The sequence below is a fragment of the Miscanthus floridulus genome, chromosome 17 (genome assembly GCF_019320115.1).
Source record: "Miscanthus floridulus cultivar M001 chromosome 17, ASM1932011v1, whole genome shotgun sequence".
NCBI lineage: Eukaryota > Viridiplantae > Streptophyta > Magnoliopsida > Poales > Poaceae > Miscanthus > Miscanthus floridulus.
In genome coordinates, this window is record NC_089596.1 from 22,188,633 (window position 1) to 22,200,069 (window position 11,437).

Below are 11,437 nucleotides of genomic sequence, written 5' to 3' on the forward strand. Positions count from 1 at the left end.
ATGTCGAAATCTCACATGATTTACCAAACGAGAGTATTGCAATTGCAATTCAACCTAAGCCAACTTGACAGGAGAATTGGGGAGGCTGATACTCAGCATTGTCCCCAAGGTCTTTGTATATAATAGAATAAGATAAGAAAATACATTGCTCACTATCCAATTATGTTTTTTGAATAAAGAAGAAGAGAGATGGGGAGGGAAATGTCTCACCCACTAGCAACGTGCATATGTATGACAAATAAGGAAGTCCTCAATGACTTGAAAACACTAGTCTCAGATATATAGATCTCACGGAGATCTGACGATGGAAAGTGTACACATAACTGGATGGGTGCATAAAAAATCAGTTCCATTTGACTGAATATGTGTCTAGAGGCCAAGCAAAATATTGAACTCAATCTACCATTGTAGGCCAAGCAAGCATTGCCATGTCAACTTATCGGCTGATCAGACACTCGGTTGGCTGTCACCACCGCTGCTGCTGACATTACTAGGTGGACATTGTTCTGAGGAGGTGTCGCTCCCCACTTGTCCGTCGTCTGTATCCAACGGCTCTAGCACATAAACTGCACCATCGCTCATGCCCACTGCAATCTGGTTAGGCTTCCAAGGATGTGTTGCGATGACCGTGGGATAGACAGTTTCACCAACGCTGGAAACCAGAGAGGCAACGAAAACAAGAGGTTTGTTACCAGAATTGAAAGTACCACTCAATAGAAAAAACAGAAACTGCTTGAAACTCCACATACCTGGATATTGAAGATGGTACGTAGGCAGAGGGTGCTATCCAGCACTGTAGCATAAGAGATTCTGCCTTGAATATTCCAATTGCACCATCACGAAATCCAGCATAGACCTACAAACAACCAAGTGAGTATACCGCACTTGAAATTGGAGCAGGGAGTGCATCTCTTGGGTACCACTGCATTACCAAGTTATGGAAGGTCAAATATCAATGTGTAATGTGCTTATTACAATGCATGCATATGATTAGGAGCATTCGACAAGCATGATGTAGATCATGTAATATGTTAGTACTCCAACTCAATAGACAAGACAACATATGATTACTAAGAGATACAAATATATTGTTATGAAAATGTTGCGAATGACTTACCGAGATCAAGCATTCCAATTGCCAATCATAGATCGCCAACTGACTCTCATGAACTACTAAAAGATGCGGTTCATCATAGTGAAACTGCACCATTGTATCACCAACTAAAGCACCGAAACCATTAGATGGATGTTTGATGTATCTTGATTTCTTCTTCTCCCAACCATATAAGCTCCAAACACATAGCTGCAAATTTCGTTTCATTGCAAGAAACAAGAAAAGAATGATTCAGAAAGAAACAATACTTTATTTTTAGATATTATACCTTTTAGAAAGTGGAGTGTATTTATATATCTTTATATATTTTAGAAAATGGACTAATGGATGGTATGAAATGCGACTAACATAATGTCGGGGGAGCATACCCCGGTTACCCCACAACGCGGCTTACGCCGGAGGAAAGTGCACTTCGGGTGGCCCAGTAGGCCACGGCCCATCATCCGCGTAGCACCTCGACCACTCGCTCCCCACGACCACACAGTCGGATCAGGATAGGAGGCACGACCTCGACCACCCCGGGCCTAGGCTGACCGTCAACGGATAAGACCAGGGGAGGTTAGCGCATTCAATGCGCCTGCCACAACGTGATGTGCACGCACCGCACACCCCCTCAGACCAAAAGGACGACGACCACCCAACGGACCGTGGGGCCTTAGGATGCATCGACCACCCTTCGGACCGCAGGGTCTTGGGGTGAGGCATCACCCCTCGGACTGCTCCCCCCACCAATTCAAAAGGCCACTTCGTGGCCAGGCAATGTCAGGATATGGCACAGTACCGCTCAAACACTATATGACTCGACGGGTAGGTGTACGGCCACACTCGCCACAGAGCACGGGTCTCATGTCCAGAGACTTGACTCCTCAGAACTGGCCAAACAAGTTGACCCCCAACCACCCGTGTGTGGGAAGAAGCCTCGCCGCCCCCTTCATGATCAGGTGGGCGGCCGATCAGCAGAGGACGACAGCCATAGACTCAAACTAGCGCACGACGCCCCCCGGGTGCAGTAGGCGCAAGGATGAAGGCCACGACTCGCACTATGCGCCCACATACCATAGGACTACAAGAGGACAACCACAACCCGCACTATGCTGCTATGGTGCACCATACCAGCCACGACCCGCACTGTTCCGCTATGGCGCACCATACCTCAACGTGGAGAACAGGAACCCGTGACGACAACCGATCATGCAACAGAAGCTGGGACAAGATGCAGAGGGCCCACGGACCGGGCTCACCTACCGCCGCCCTCCCCTCGAGCTCTCGACCACTTGGATCGTGGGAACCCTTTCCTTTCAATTGTCACTCGGCCCCCAGAAGCATAAGGGAACCAGGCCTTCATTCTAGCGGACGTAAAAAGGAAACACTCTCTATGGCTCTGGAGGGATCGATATTTTCTCTCGAGACCTCTCACTTCTGAACCCACGCTTACGAGCAGCCCCATTGTAAGCCAACTGAGCACTTGAACCAAGAAACACGAACTCGAACCCCTCTGAGATCATAGGGCTTCGGCCTGAAACAGTATAATCTCCCCATGTCTTGAGTGCTTTCATCGATTCCTAGAGCTGCGCGGCACTAAATTTACTGGTCGGTTCACAAAACAACGACACATAACATTTGACTGTATTTAATTCAGCATCCCTTAAATTTATAAGCAAAAACAAATTCGCTAGTCCTAATTTTGATATATATTAGAATTCACACCTGAGCATCAGCACCTGAAGATACAAGCACCTCCATTGATTGCGAAAATGCTAGTCCAGTTATCTTTTTGTGATGACCCGTGAGCACAGTTGTAACCTGTGCAATTCGATTAAGATAAGTTGATATTTTGGCACGTCGATGTTAAATATAAACTAAACGGTAATTAGTACACTAAGGATAATGTTCCACATAGGAAGAATCCATTATCGTTAAAAATTCTCAAATTTTTAAATGTCGAGCTAACAACATATGTATGGTTTATGAAGGTTTTTTGGGTCATACACCACGAGGTACTTACAACTCTTCATATTGTTGACAGGAGCTACGACAAAGTTGCTATGTAATATGTGTACCTTGTGGTATCTGCTCAAAGCCCGCAAAAAGTACATAATTTGTTATGTCAAAAAGATCATATGTAAAACAACATTTACAATCTCATGATCCTAATACATAAGTAAAACATGAGGGGGTATATAGTCTGAAACGAGAGCACATTATTTTAAAATGGGTACATTACTGCATTTCCAGTGAGAACCATATATAATGAGTTTTGCCAATACTCTGAGATTCATGGAAACAGGGGATGATAGATTCACGTTTAATACTCACTTTGTCTATACGTTCATTGTAGATTTGAATTGAAGAGTCCTCCCTTCCAATAGCTATGAAGCTATTGTCTGGCGGGTAGAATGCAAGGAAAGTTGCAGCAGGTGGAGGTGCCATGAAAGTAGTCAGGACCTATATATGAGAGATTGCACAAGATCAGTGAAGCCAAAGAAAGGCCATGGTGCAACTACGAAATAAAAATTATTTTACGGAAGTTATCATGCATGATTTGTAAGAGATCAATCATGGAATTAACTACATATTGTTATAGACAACTGAAGAAGACATACCTCGAATGTCATCATGCTGAAAAATGAGACTTTGCCACCAGAAGCAGAAATTAGAAAGCTGTCATTTTTGGATAGTGCAGTGCAGGCTGTTGCTTCTTTAGGGTCACTGCCATCAATGGTGTCGTTTGTCATTGGAATGCCATTTTCCGGTTCCCATAGTACAGGTGGAACAGATTTGGACGACTAACGAAAAGTAATGATGGATGGTTTTTAGAAAACAACCAAACAGAACTACAGTGTTGAAATCTTAAGCTAGTGGTCCTATCTAACCTTGCCACGTGGATTCTTGTCCCTGTGCTCCCATTTCCACAGCTTATGAACAGCATTGGAGCTGAGAGCCAAAAGTGCCACCCCATTATCTGTGTACAACAAGCGCATAACCTACGAAGAAAACAAATAAAACACAATGCTTATCAAAATTATATACTGTTCTGAATATGAACATAACAGTCTTAAATTCTACCAAATTGTTCGGTGTGTGCTATGTCATGAAAATCATAAGCACACGACCAGATACTGATGTGTGATATTCCTTTCATTAATTTAAATGGAAGATGTACATGCAAACGTTGCTGAACATACTTTGCTTGAAGATGCGGTCGGATCTGGCATACGCAGTATTTGAATATGTCCTAAGCCAACGATGTCATCCGCCAACTTCCAGGCCTTGGTTACTAACTCAGGGGCATTGCTCATTTCCATACATGCCTACCATTTGTTCGATACGATTAGCAAATAAATACAAATATATTCAACTACGAGGAAAAAGAAAAAAAAAAGCACGTGCACACTCGACTGGCCACTCATGAATTCCCTATCATCATCATAGAAACACAACATACACAATCCAATCAAAACAAAGATACAAGCTTTCTTTCAAAAAAAAACAAAGACAATATTCCCTTTCCGAGGATGAGTGGGCTCCCCTAGGGTTGGTGACCCCTGGAGGCCGCCACCCATCCCCCGCCGCCGCTGCCGCCGACCGCCATCCTGGCGCCGGCGGCCCCCTCCCCCGCCTCTCCCCCCTCCCCTACTCCCTCCTCGAGCCCCACAAGTCCAGCCAGCGACGCAAGCCCGCGCCGCCCCCAACCCGCCGCCGCCGCCGCCAGTGGTCCCCTCCCCCTCCCTTTCCGGCCAACCCGGCCGACACCAGCAGGATTTGCTGCTGGTCGCGGGCGCTGACGCCTAGGCTGTGCGGCCACCACCTCCGCCCGCTGGGCCCGTGCCGCCGCCGCAGGGGACAGCGTCCCCCTACCTCCCTGCATCCATGCACCCCTCCTCTCCTCTCTAGTGTGCGGGCGCGCGTGAGCACACGGCACGACCGCCGACACTGCCCACGTCGGGGCCCTCAGCCAGCGTCCCACTGCACGGCCAACCCCAACCTCGCCGCGCCTGCGCCCCATCATCGCCACCACGGGCCGCCTCCCCTATGATGGCGGGCGCCTCCGATGGGAGCCTCCCTGGACCGGCGGACCCCACCAACGCGGGAGCCGGCGCTGGAGTGCCCTGCCCGCCCCAACCGCGGTTGATGCCGGGCCCCACCACCATGGCCACCGTGGCCGGGCTGGGATGTCGCCTCCAACGCCAACGACGCCGCGTCCGGCCACCGCAGCCACCTTCGGCGCTGGGGCGCCTCTGTGGACTCCCTCCCTGTCCACGCCGCCGACGGCGCCGGGTATCTGCGCCACGGCCACCACCTCCAGTTGCAGCTCCATTGAGCCTGACCCATGGGATCCGGCTCTGGAGCACCTCCGCAGATTCCCCTCTGTGTCCCCGCCACCGCCGGCGCCGGGCTCCACGCTCTCACCGACCGCGGCTCCGTTCTACCCGTCTTCGGGAGGGCACACGAAGTGCCATCGATGGGCTGACGACGATGGCGATGAGTCCGACGATGACTGCCCCACAACCTACCTAGAGGTCACTCATCGCCCTGCGAAGCCAGCTGCAGCGTCCCCCCCCCCCCCCCCCCCGCGCGCCCAGACTCGTTCAGTCGTGGTTCTGCGGCGCGGTGGAGCGGACGCTTGACAGGGACCTGTGCGATGGCGGAGGAAGCGTAGTTGGCCGCGCCCCCAGCTAGTCACGGCTTGCCTGCTCAGCCAGTGGATGGTCGGGTCCCTACCCGCCAATGCCTCGGTGCCCGCAGACGGGTCTTTGCCCCCAACGCCGACGGGTGGCGGGAGATCCTACCCCGACAGGAAGCGGGACCTGCGGCTGCCTCGGCTGATCCTCGCCGAGGCCCAGGTCTGCGTGGATAGGCACGGAAGATCCCAGCATAGCTACGCGACAGATGTTTCAACTACCTCTCCTACTCGCACCGAGTAGTGACCTGCCGATTGCCACACCGTAGCCTGTGCTGCCATGGATTCCGCCACCTCACGAGGGACTGCAAGCGATCCAAGTCGGTGCCGAAGGGTGGTGGCCTGCCTCGCCGCTCAGCTCATGTCGACAACACACCTGTCTCCCAGCACGCACCCCTCGGCGGTCCACCGACCTTGGATGGGACCGTGTAGGGGATCATGGGGTGTGCCGATGGCAACCGTCGATGCCGAAAATGACGTCGGCGCAGGGGTGTCCCGGTGACGGACATCAGCATGGGCGCGCATGCCGACTATGCCACTGCTTCGACTGCCGCACATGGCTTCCTCGAGCCAGATCCGCTGGCGGAGGCGCTGTGCGAGGGTGCAGGGCCCCCCATTTGGCTCATCTCGGTCGACCCGATGCTGGACGAGCTTGCCGCCTCGCTCATCGAGAACCGACCAGCGATCACACCAGCGCCTGGGTGCCTGCATGCTGCGGCAACCGTCTCTCAGGAGGTTCAAGCTTCGGTGGTGGACACCAGTTCTCCGACGATGGGTCCCCAGTGCACGACGGACCTGCCTCTGTTATCGCCTGTGCAGGGCATGCCTCCATAGATGGAGAAGCCCGTTGTCGTGGGTGTTGTGGTGCTAGGGGACGACAGTGAGGTCTGGCCACCTGTGTTCGAGCCGTCCAAGCACATGGCGGGTACTTCTACGTCGACGCTGGACGACCATTCGTATGGCCAAGCCACACCCGACCCTTCTACGTCGACGAAGGATGGCCAGCCGGATAGCCAAGCCTCGCCCGACCCCAGTGATGCGACGCCCACGTCGCGCGAGGCCACTCGACGTCTTGCATGGTTTACCGAGGAGGTGTAGCTCAAGCGAAGGTCGCCCTTAATCGCCACTCCACCAAGGCACAAGGCGGCAACCAAACGGCCCCAGCCAATCAGGAGCAGACGGATTGCCGCTCAGCCGCTGGTGCACATACCGACCTCCAAGTGGGGCGAGTATCTCCTCATGTAGAGGATGGCCATCGTGCCGTCGGCAGCTACAGTTCATCTGCGTCCAAGGGAACATACGACGGCATATTCGCAGGGAACTTGACGCCGAGTCAAGTGAAGGCTCTGGACGAGCTGTTCCCAGCGACCAACGACAAGGCTGGTAGAAGAACGTTCTTCTCGGATGGCGGAGTTGGGTCGCGCAACCAGCAGCGGAGATGTCCAGCTCCGTAGGTCGCTGCGGTGCTCTTAGTTCGGTTGTTTACCATTTATGTAATATCGAGGTTTGTAACAGTCGGCTAGGAAGGTTCAATCATAGCTATAAGACCACCTAGCGCGCTCATCAGAAGCATGTCGTTTGTATGGTTAAACTCTTTTTATTAATTACAATGATACGTAAATCTTTTGCGTATTCAAAAAATTGAGTGCTTTTCATTGCATTTCTAATTACGTTCCTTCAGTAGTTAGACACCACAATTGATAATGTTTTGAATGAATCTGCCTTGAGCCACACAAACACGGCCAACCGGTTGGCAGACTATGGCATTTGTGAGACAACACGGCCAACTTAGTGACATGCATGCATGGCCACTCCAATCCTGCGTGTTTGGATTGGAATCTGAGCTAGGCAGCAGATCCAGCCGCTGGTGTTCAGAATCTGAGCCAAAAGCAAACAGGCCCTACATGCATGCAAGCGAGAACAAGGCAATCGGGATATTTTTACGTTAACTATCACGGCCCACCCACCCTTACTTACTTAATAAGGAGTAACTATTTATTTAGGAGAACCCGATTGAGCTAGGACTAATAATAATTCAAAGGAGAGGAGCTAGCTAGATTTAGTCCTGTACCACTTGAACCCCGTAGGTACTGTATGTATGAGATAAACATTTTATTGTGACCATTATAAAGATAGAAAGACAGGATAGATAGGAAGTAATAGTAGCATTTGAAAGCAAGTTCAAATGTGCATGCATGATCAGTTCATCATACCTCTTGGTAGCGTGAGATCATATGTTCTTCCCCTACCCTGTTGGTTAGAAGGGTGGGATGTTTTGGATGGACTGCGGCCGCGTGCTCCAACGCAGCCTCCGCTTCCTTCACATCCCAAAAACTGGCACCTCCACAGTTCACTTCGGCTTTGACTATCTGGAGCGAACTTCTTCCGAGGTTCTGGAAGCCAAGCAGCTTGTCAAAACCAAGATGCAGGTTCTCCTCTTTTAGGGACCGCACATGGACACGAAACTGAAGGGATTCAAGACTTGGCATGATAGTATTATTAGATGGTACCCTGCTGCTGTTGAACTCGCTGCCGCGCAGATCAAACCAGATAGATGGACCGAGTATCTTTAAGAATCTCAACTTGCGAAAGTAGACAACACCTTTATCTGTACGATTCTTTATGCTAACTACTGACTTGGTGTCACCGGAATGCAGTACGAGGCAACTGAGCTCTGGCAACTTGGCAAGGGTCTCCATGTCCTGGTCTTTCACAACTACCACTTGCACATCCAGATAGGAGAGGTTTGGAGCAAGTGACGAGTTAATCCACGCCGGCAGTGCAGAGAACTCGAAGTAGTCCAAACTCAGGAAACGGAGATGCCGACAGGACACCCATCCTGCATCGCTGCTCACCCAGTCCTTACTTATAGAATAGTCTACAATTTGAAGTTCCTGGATATTGTGCAGATGGCCCAGGGACTCCAGCAAAGCACTCTCGATGCTCTCACTCCTAACAGAAATCCAAGTCTTGAGCACCCTCAGTTCCTTCAGCAGGCCCAGCTCCTCCACAAACTGCATTATTATAGCATCTTCACCTCCACACAATATACGTAGCTCTTGCAGTGACGTGAGCTTACCGATCAAACAAGTTGCGTCAGAAGTCCCACCTCCTCCGGCAGCTCCTCTATCCCGAAGTCCCGTAAATCCAGTGTTTGCAGAAACCTCAGATATTTTACCTCCCTAGGCAGCTCAGCGATATTACAATATAGTCTGAGGTACCTCAAGTGAAGTAAACTCCCAAGATGATTCTCCGACACATCTTTGATGCAGTCTTTGTTGAAAACAGAACATCCTACCATTTCTACTACACGTAAAGATGGGAGGCGTGGGCATAATGCACAAAAATCACACTCACTGGCAAAAATGGATCTCACTTTCTCCACAGCAATGTTAGCCAGCTGGCCAACGTTGTGCTCTTCAACACACTGTAGGGCTAACCTGCGAGAAATGCTCCCCTGAAGTTTCTGTCGCTCACCACCATTCAATACAGTGACAAAATTTTCTTCACTCGATAATTGATGTATCAAATCAAGAACCATATCATGAACTGAGCATGCATCAACGTACCCTTCATATTGTGTCTCCTGTGCCTGTGCCTGGATCATGTTTCTATTTATCAATTCATTAAAGTACCTCTCCCCAAGCTCAAATAATCCTACCCCTGCTGCTGCTGCTTGTTCCTCAGAGATGAAACCTTCAGCGATCCACATCCATATCAATCTATTTTTCTCTATGATACGATCTTCCGGAAATATGCTTAGATACAACAAGCAAGGCTTTAGATATGAAGGCAAATCATAGTAGCTAAAGGACAATATCTTTCTGGTATTAACTACGTCATCATTGCCTTTATGTCCAAAACCAATTGAGTTGTAGACCTCAGACCAGTCCTCTCCTGGTTTACTGGCCAACAAACTGGCTATTGTAATGATAGCAAGTGGCACGCCGCCACATTTCTTCAAAATCTTTTCACATTCGTCAGCAAAAGGACTATCGAAGTACTTCCCTTCACCATCAACTATTCTTGCATACAGTAACTTTTTCGAGTTATCATGAGAAAGAGGCTGTATTTTATAAGCTTGACCAGCATATGTGGCAACTTCATAAATACGAGTAGTGATCACAAGTCTACTTCGGCAATTAATTTCTTGCAGAGCACATCTGATTAATTTCCATGACTCCTTGTCCCATATATCATCAATGACAATGAAACACCTACACATTTACATGACAGCGTAATTGCCTTCATGAGTTGGTAATTAAAATGAGAAAGCATATAAAGAACAGAGCAGTGGCATTATCGACCATAAAAAAAGAACAGGTGGTTGTAGATTTGTATTTCATACAACTAGTTATGCTTACTGCTGAGAATACAAATTTACTTCTTTATGACTCTTTTTAAATCAAATGTGTATGGACCCAAGATTACTGTAGTAATTTATAGACTTGAAGTGGAACATGCTAGCTCCTTCCAGCCTTAATGTAATATATAAAATAAATAAGAAATAAGGAAAGAATTGTACGGCTACGTACTTACTGAAATATAATTAAGTCTCTATATATGCATGTATGCAGCGACCGGCATTGTGTTGAGTGATTAAACTCGTACCTCTTTTCCTTGATGAATTCCTTGAGTTCGTCCATGAGTTGCTTTTCATCCAACATGGTCATATTCGAATTCATGAACTTCTTCTTATCAAGGCCAACAAGAATGTCTCTAAGGACTTTCTTGATGTCAGGGTTTCGACCCACTGGAATAAAAGCCCCCACTTGAACCGCGGTTTAAGCTGGTCATAGACAGCTTTTGCAAGAGTAGTCTTGCCCAGTCCTCCAAATCCAACAACAGAGACTATCTTCATCTTCTTAGGACCAGACGCATCACCGCCGTCATCCCCTAGGGACAGCATATCTATGAGCTCATCCTTTGGTCCCTCAATGCCAACAAGCTCTGTTGCACTCTTGTACAGATTCAAGATGCGAGGGTCGATGGTCGTTGCTGGCTTGGTGACAACGCTGTCGGGTGTTTTGTATGTTTTGTACCGGTCACGCCTTGCTGCCAACTCCGCAAGCTTCTTGTAGATTTGTTGGATCTGGCTAGAGATGTTGCGGCGAGCCTTGCTCTTCTTGAACAGGCTGCTCACCTTTTTCCTGAGGCGGCGGAGCTTGTGTGTCTCAGTAGCAGGCTCAGGGGCATCGACGTGCACCAGAAATGCGTCGATGATGTCCTCCATGTCGTAGGACGCCTCCCTGACATGAAAGCCGCGCAGCAGCTGGATCTTCGGTTCACGCCCCTTGCAATGGTGGCTCCAAATGAAAAGAAAAATGTATAGAACTCTGTTCTATGTTCTTGAGATTGGAGCGAGCTGAAAAGCCGCGGGCCAAGACAATTTAAAATAACCAGAGAGAGAGAGAGAGAGAGAGCAGGCAGACAACTTTTCCAGTTGACGACAAGAGAAAAGGTGAGCTTTTCATTTTTCAATTGTTTGATTAACGTGTGTGTGTCACGCAGAGCTAGGAAGTTACACACAAGAGAGAAAAAGAAAAACAACTCTGCTTCCTCTGTGATGTGTCGGTAGTAATTTAGATGCAAACCAGCTCGCATGCTTGATGAATGATGGCCGAAAACGCTGTGGTGGCCAA

General features: G+C 49.1%; 1 pseudogene; it reads right to left on the reverse strand.

The window, feature by feature from the left end:
- Nucleotides 1–431: 431 nt before the first annotated feature.
- Nucleotides 432–11,028, reverse strand: LOC136515399 (putative disease resistance RPP13-like protein 3; annotated as a pseudogene).
- Nucleotides 11,029–11,437: the final 409 nt, after the last annotated feature.